Source organism: Vicia villosa, unplaced genomic scaffold, assembly GCF_029867415.1.
Source record: "Vicia villosa cultivar HV-30 ecotype Madison, WI unplaced genomic scaffold, Vvil1.0 ctg.002104F_1_1, whole genome shotgun sequence".
NCBI lineage: Eukaryota > Viridiplantae > Streptophyta > Magnoliopsida > Fabales > Fabaceae > Vicia > Vicia villosa.
The window spans coordinates 141,342-149,936 of record NW_026705841.1 but is presented as its reverse complement, the minus strand read 5'-3'; positions in this window follow the sequence as shown (position 1 = coordinate 149,936).

The following is an 8,595-nucleotide window of genomic DNA, read 5'->3' as shown; positions in this document are numbered from 1 at the left end:
AATTAGTTGTTTAAAAAGACAATTAAAGGAGTTTTGCTTAAAGGCCTGGGAGAGAGTGAAGCATTTGTGTCTGTGTCGAATGTACATAGTGGGACATGTGGTGCACATCAAGCTGGGTAGAAAATGAGATGGTTGTTAATGCATTCAGGGGTTTATTGGCATTCAATGTTGAAATATTGCATTCAATTTGCTAGAGGTTGTCGGGAATGCCAATTGCATGGGGGCATACAACATATGCCTGCAAGTGAGTTACATACGATTGTAAAACCATGGCCATTCAAAGGATGGGCATTAGATGTGATTGGAGAAATAAGACCAGCTTCATCAAAGCAGCAAAAGTATATTTTGATCGGCAGTGATTATTTCACAAAGTGGGTCAAAGTCGTAGCATTAACAAATGTGGATCAAGAGGCTGTCATAAATTTCATTCAAATCACATTATATGCAGATTTGGAGTTCCAGAAATAACTACTACTGATCAGGGGACAATTTTTACTAGTCGAAAGATGCAAGATTTCACAAAGGAAGTTGGAATTAAGTTATTAACGTTGACACCTTATTATACGCAGGAAAATGGTTAAGTAGAGGCAGCCAACAAGGTGATAATAAGCCTAATAAAGAAACATGTAGGCAAGAAGCCAAAAAATTGGCATAAGATATTAAATCAAGCTTTATGGGCATGCCGAAAGTCACCAAAAGAAGCAACTGGAACAACCTTATTTCGACTAACCTATGGCCATGATGCAGTATCGCCAGTAGAAATTCAAGTTCATGCAGTCATAATTCTAAGGCAACACGAAATACCATCAGATGTTTACTGGAACATGATGGCAGATGAATTAGTAGACTAGGATGAAGAAAGAATGGGGGCCTTGGATTCGCTGCAAAGGCAGAAGGAAAGAGTTGCTAGGGCCTACAACAAAAAGGTAAAGGATAAAACGTTTGTTGTCGACGACTTAGTCTGGAAAGTTATTTTGTCGATGGATAGGAATGATAGGGTTTTGGGAAAAATGGTCCCCGAATTGGGAAGGACCTTTTAAGATAGTGTGTGTATTTTCCAATAACGCCTATGAAGTCGAAGAGCTGGCACCAGATAGACGAATCTTGAAGATAAATGGAAAATACTTAAAGAAGTATAAACCTGTTCTTCAAGAAATGAAAATTTCGCCAGAATAAATGTCGAACATTTTAAGCTGGAGAAAACAAAATTTGTTTGAGACCAGCTAAGTTCGGAAAAAATTAATATAATCCACACACAATGGTAAAAAGAGATTATATTAAAAATGGTAAAAAAGAGCCATTATCCAAAATTACACTTATGGAAAAATTATAAAATTGCGGAAATAGTTAAAAATGGCTGAATTTGTCTTGGAAGGATTGCAAGTCGCCTTTACAAAGCACAACCCTATACTCAAGTTCATCAGTTTGGGCCTTGAGGGTGTTGATCGGAAAAATAGCAAGTGTACTATTTTTACGAAGTAGTAATAAAAGGTTAAAAACCAAGTATCGATCTCGAGGACTGCGTTTGAATATAAGTTTTATAATTATTCAATTAAATAAAAAGTCAACGGGTGTTTTTGATTGAGTTATAATTTCTAAATTTAAAATAAAAATAGCAGAAAGTAAATTTAAGCCTTTTTCACTGATATGAGTAAATGCCAAGGTAAGGTGTGTAATTTGCTCTGTAATAACCCTGAATTCTTATTTGAGATCTCTTCAACAAGTTCATGATATTCAATTACTAAATCTTTAGAGTGTTTGCCCCTAAATCCTTATTGGGCAAACCTTTGGTTTTTCATCTATAAACCTAAGTCCTTAGAGCTAACAGATAAAACCAAGCTTGTTTTCTATCAAGAATTCTTAGTGACCATAGGGTATCCCTAGTCCTAGGTGATATCTACTATGGTTCAATTGAATACAAACCTTAAAAATTGCGAGCTGGCGAATTGTTAATCACAGAACAATCTTTATTGGTCCGATAAAGAAGGCATTAAAAATAGTATAAAATTGAATTGAATAACATAAACATGAAGTCGATCAAATCAGAATATCAAAAGTCATTACAAACCAAATCAGGGACACCCCCCTAGCATTGGGGGGTTTAGCTACTCATATTGTTCAAAAGAAATTCAAAAGTATCAAAGTTAAACATTACAGATAATTGGAGAATTTGTGATCTTCAATTGCTCTTGCTCATGAATGATCTTCCTTCTCCAATAATCTCATACGTTGCTCTGCTTCAGACTCAATTCCTTTTGTTGTGTAAAAGATACCCCTTCTCTTCTCCATCCTTCACTATATATTGCAAACCCTTCTTTTTAAGTCGGAAAGTACCAAAACGCCCTTCTGGATCAATTTTTGAGTAAAAAGCATAAAAACATGAAAATCAGCGTAGCAAGCCAACACGGGTCGTGTTGGGCAATATGGGTGCCCGTGTTGGTCCTCTGGTTCCTCTAAAAATAATTCTTGCACTCAGTAGCAGCAACACGGGTCGTGTTAGGCAACACGGGTGCCCGTGTTGCACCACTGCTTTTCCACTTTTCCTTCTTGCTTACACTCCCAGCAACACGGGTCGTGTTACTCAACACGGGCGCCCGTGTTGCACCACTGATTTTATCCTTTCTTCTTTGTCTTGCGCTCTACCTCCGACGTTTCTTGCACTGGGTCGAGTGAAGAATCTCCTAGATCTGAAATACCATTAAACAACCAAACCAACGCATAAAATGGGAAAATTAACTCGAAAACTAACAAACGGATAAAACTTGCAAAAACAAACCAACTTACTTAAACAGCTTAAAAAGACTATACTATGACATTAAGCAGTGCAAAATACCTGGATTATCATCAGGAAAGTGACAAAGACATAGTGAGAATCGTGACCGATCACAACCCCAAACTTATTTCATTGCTTGTCCTCAAGCGATGCTCGATAAACAAGTAAGGCCCCCCCAACTTATTCACAGATATCTTACCACAGTACTGCTGAGATTTTTCGCACTTCCCTTTTCTTGAACTTTCAATGATTTCCTTCTTCCCCGAATATAGTGACTCCGTTATACTTCCACATTGCGGTGTCTCTTTACCTGTAAGCTTATTCACACTCTCACCAAAACTCTCAGGTTAAAGTGTTTGCACTCAATGATCAAAGCATGCACAGTCAACTCATAGATTTGTATAACATTTATCTTCATCTCATGCGCACACGACACACTTTTAGAGGTCTTTTAAGGTTGTAACGGGGCTAAGGGACAAGGTGGGATGAACAAACAAACGGGAGAACTAGAGGCTTTTGGCTTAGAATCAGAGTTATTATCTCGCTCACTGTGTTAGTATGAAGTTCACAATCACAAATGTCGGACACCGTTTCTTAAGATCTTTGACTGACTAAGCATATCTTACTTTGAATATCTCTTTTCTTGCGCATCGTTATTCTCAGATCAGTTTCTTCTATAGATAAGTGCTCCCTTTTTGTATTTTTCATTTCTTTTTCTCTCTTTTTTTTTCTTTTTTTTGGTTCTTATGTACTTATCTATTCTTCTGATTTCGGTGTACCGACCCCAAACTTAAATTGTTTCACAGCTTGCAACAATAACAACTCTTATCTAAGCAGGGTAAGGAAGTGTTTGGGTTATGGGTTAATTCATGCATGTATTAAACAAACAAAAGGCTATATGGCTCAAACGGGGTTAACAAGGGATAACGTGAAAAGGTTGGCTTGAAAGGCTCAGGTGTAAAACAAACAAGTGCCTCAGTGTGTAAACATGTGCATTAGAAATTTCAACAAAAACTTACACAAATCAAGAGTGACGATGGCATACCTGACAACTCTCATGATGATTTTGTATTTGGCTTTTTATGATCCTCACCATGTTTGGTCAAGCTCACAGGGTCCGAAGACACTTCTTGCTTGGTACACTTTATCACCTCTCCGAGTCTGCAAGTCTATCATTGGGTCCAATTCTTGAAAGTGCGTCCGATCGTTGAAATCAACAGTACCAACCTTTTGGGGGTTCCTTTCGCCACTGCGAGGTGTGATTTGGTTCACTATCTCAAATTCTCACCACTTTTACTGCTAACAATTTCAGCATCCTGCACTGACATGTCATAGCTAACACACAAACTATCATAAAATACTGGCAATTTCAAAAGAGATACGATATCAAAATGAAAATGAAAAGAAAATACTGAAAGCGATAAAAGAACTCCCCCCCACACCTGAACGAAACATTGTCCGCAATGTTTTTGTACAAGCATGAGAGGTACATACCGGACCTACTGAGGAGGGGGTGGAAATTGCAACATCAGACGTTGCATCATCTCGTGCATATCAGTGATCATTATTCCTTGACGTGTCTGCTCTTCTCCCTGCCGGGTTTGCTCAGTTCGCAGATGCCCAATTTTAGATTGGACCCATTCCCATTGATTCGGAGCCATAGAGGAAGATCCTGAACCATCGGTGTGAAAATGAGAGGGCTCCTGTGGGAACTGATGCTGAGTCGGGTCTTCGCCGTCTCCTTGAGTACCTGCATCAAAATCAGCATTTTGGTCGTCTCCTTCCGGAGCGACATTAGTGTAGAGCCAGTTGGCACGATTAGCCGTGCTGGCTTTTGCCGGGCCAGGTAATTCAAACAGGAAGCGACTTCTGCTTGTCAACCAATAGCCACCATCAGAAATCGTAATCATGGATTGATGAATAAGGGATTCCATATCAATCTTAGTTTTACCTGCAATCGGAGTGTCAGTGTCTAATAATTCTTTGTAACTAAGATGAACCGCAATTTGGGTGATAAGACCACCCACAGAAATTCCACCCGACGAGGCACGACCTACTTTGCCTAGAAAATCAGCCACGAATGCGGCGGCATTAAGCACATCATGATGAAGCATTGCATAGAGGAAAAAGAGTTCCCTCATGGTCGCAACGCCATGACTATCACCCCGGCCAAATACAGTGTACGCAAGACCCTTCTGGGCATAGCGAAGACATGGATTCTGAATCCATGAGGACTTAGCACTCGCGACGACATACGCCTCTAATCCTGTGATGTCGCCCCAAAATTGTTGTCCTGGGAATTCATCTGGAACAGCCCCCGGTCCATAGATTGGCAAATTGAGGACACCTCCTAACTCCTCTACAGTTAACTCATGAGTTTGGTTAAACATGCGGAACTTAAGAGTACCAAAGAAGTACTTAATAGAACCATTCCACTTTCTTTCTAAATGAAACTCTATTGTGCTTAGAAACTCAAGAGTGAGGCGTTCATAGGATGGTGCCTCCATATATATAAATTCCAGCATACCCACAGAATGAAATAGCCTATCAATTTCAGTTTTTATGCCTAGGGTATTCATAGTGTTTTCACAGATATACCTTGTGGGAATGAGCTTTCGTTTGACATGATTCAAATATCTTTGGTGGTGCTTAGGGTCCTCAAAGAGAATGTCATGAGGGTTGGATTGGCGGACCGGCCTTTTGCGAGTGCCTACAGACTCAGCGACTTGCTTACCCGTGTTGGTTCTTTTCTTTGGTGGCATTATGTGTACCTGCCAAGAGCAAAAAATGCAAAACGAAAAAAATTAAAAATTAGGAGAAAAAGCTACCGTAGGGTTGAAGAGCTTTAGGAGTGGAACGACTTTTGTGAAGGCGGATAGGGGTTTTGAGTAGTGTAGAGGGAGAAGTTGGAAGCTTTAGTAATGGGGGTTAATGGAGTTTTAGGTTTTTTGTGAGGGAGAGAGAGGTTGAAGAAGAGGGTTTATGAGAAAAGGGAAGAATAAAATAAAAAGAAAATAGGGATATAAGGAGAGAGAGTGATTCTGATTGGATAGAAGAGTGGTGGAATGGGTGGGGTCCATGGGCCCATTTAAAAAAATTTCACGCACAGGCAACACGGCCCGTGTTGCCTCACTGATTTTTGTTTCAAACAACAACTTGCTCCCAGTGGATGCAACACGGCCCGTGTTGTGCAACACGGCCACCCGTGTTGCTCCACTGTTTTTCACCTCTTTTGGTTCTCCCCTTTTTTTCAATATTTTCGCCCGGGGCAACACGGCCCGTGTTCTACAACACGGCCACCCGTGTTGCACCCCTGGTTTCCCTTCAAAAAAAATTTTCTTCTTCACTTTTCTTTGTCTTTTCTTGCCTTGTATCCATCACTGGCTCCAGCTCTTCCTGAAAAATTAAAAACACACATAAAAGAAATTAACTAGAAAACATTAAAGGACATCCGTGGGTTGCCTCCCACGAAGCGCTTCGTTTAACGTCGCTTGGCTCGACGATCGTTCATCTTATCCTGTAAGACGAACACTGTGAATCAGACCACTTTCTTGTCCTTGATAATACGGCTTCACCCGCTGTCCATTCACTTTAAATGTATCCCCGTTGGTTTGATTTTTTAATTCTATTGCTCCATGAGGGAATACTTTGTGAATTAGGAATGGTCCTGACCATCGTGACTTTAACTTTCCGGGGAATAGTTTCAACCGGGAGTTAAATAGCAATACCAATTGACCTTCTTGCAGTTCCTTTTTCTGAATCCTCTGATCATGCCATTTCTTTGTTTGTTCCTTGTTTATTTTGGCATTCTCGTATGCTTGATTTCGAAACTCTTCCAACTCATGAAGTTGAGTTGTTCGAGCTTCACCGGCTTTCAGGAAATCACAATTTAGGAGTTTGGTGGCCCAAAACGCTTTTTGCTCGAGTTCGAGCGGAAGGTGACATGCCTTCCCATACACCAATTGATATGGAGACATACCTATAGGAGTCTTGTAAGCTGTTCTGTATGCCCATAGAGCATCATCTAACTTGATCGACCAGTCTTTGCGAGAGGCACTAACAGTTTTTTCTAGAATTTGTTTTATTTGCCTGTTAGAAACCTCGACTTGCCCACTGGTTTGAGGATGATATGGGGTGGCGATCTTGTGTTTCACATTGTATTGTTTCAGCAATTTTTCCATTAGTCTATTTAAGAAGTGAGTACCTTCATCACTGATTAGTGCTCTGGGTACTCCAAACCTAGAGAAGATGTTATGCTTGAGAAAAGTCACCACCACTTTCGCATCATTGGTGGGTAAGGCCACAGCTTCCACCCACTTAGATACGTAGTCAACTGCCACCAAGATATAGTTCTTCCAAAAGGATGGTGGAAATGGTCCCATAAAATCAATCCCCCATAAGTCAAACAGTTCTACTTCCAACATAGCATTCTGAGGCATCTGATTCCGCTTTGAGATGTTACCTGTTCTTTGACATCTGTCACATTCTCGAACAACATGATGGGCATCCTTGAACAAGGTCGGCTCGTATAACCCAGATTGTAGTACTTTCGCAGCGGTTCTATCTCCACTAAAGTGTCCCCCATAGTCTGAGTCATGGCAAGCTTTTAGTACATCCCTTTGTTCCTCCTCTGGTACGCATCTTCTGACCAAACCATCTATCCCTTTCTTGTATAGGAACGGGTCGTCCCATAAGTAGAACCTGCAGTCATGTAAAAACTTTTTCCTGCGGTTAGAGTCAAAATCTTCTGGGATTACCCCATGATCGGAAAAATAGCAAGTGTACTATTTTGCCTCTGTAGTAATAAAGGGAAAATTCCCCGAATATCGATCTCAAGGACTGCGTGATATTATAGAGTTAGTAGCACTTCAATTAAACAAAAAGCCTTGGGGTTTTGGTTTTTGTGATTACAAATTAAATTGCAAATAAACTTAAAAAGGTTGATTTGACCAAATATGAGTAACATGCCAGGGTAGGTGTGTGCATTAACATGTAACAATTCTGAACCCTTATTTCATTAACAAAGTTCAACTTATCAATTACCGGTTCTTAAGGGTATTTGCTCATAAGTCCTTAGTGGGCAAGCCTTTGAACATTGAAATCCTAATCCCAAAGTCCTTCGAAATTAGTGATAAAATCAAATATTATTATAATCAAGAACAATCCGGTTACTATAGGGTATCCCTAGTCCTAGGTGATATCTACTATAATATAATGGTATAAAAACCCTAACAATGGAGGTCAATCCTAATTGTCAGTCATAAATCAATCCAGTTGGTCCGACGAGGAAAGCATTAAAAACCTTATACCATTAAATTGAATGTAAAAGAGAAATATGTTATTGAAATTCGGAATTCAAAATCATCACAAATGTTAATCAGGGACACCCCCTAGCATTGGGGGGTTTAGCTACTCATATCATCCAAAGAAATTACAAAGATATCAAATAGAGACATTACAATAGAGATGACGAACTTTGATCTTCATTGGCTTCCGCTCATGAGAGTTCTCTGTTCTTCTCCAATTGCATAGGCTTCTTCTCTCAATCCTCCAATTCTTCGTGTGGCAAAAAGATCCCTAATTCATCTTGAAAACCCTCCTAAATAATGCAGACTCACTTAAGTTGGTTGGAAATCCCAAAAACACCCCTGCAGGCCACCCACTGAACTAAATAATAAAAATCACTGAAATCAGCGTCATCACCCAACACGGGCCGTGTTGTGCAACACGGACACCCGTGTTGGCCCCCTGTTATGCTTATTTATATTGTTTGGTCCCAGGATGTGCAACACGGGCCGTGTTGTGCAACACGGGCACCCGTG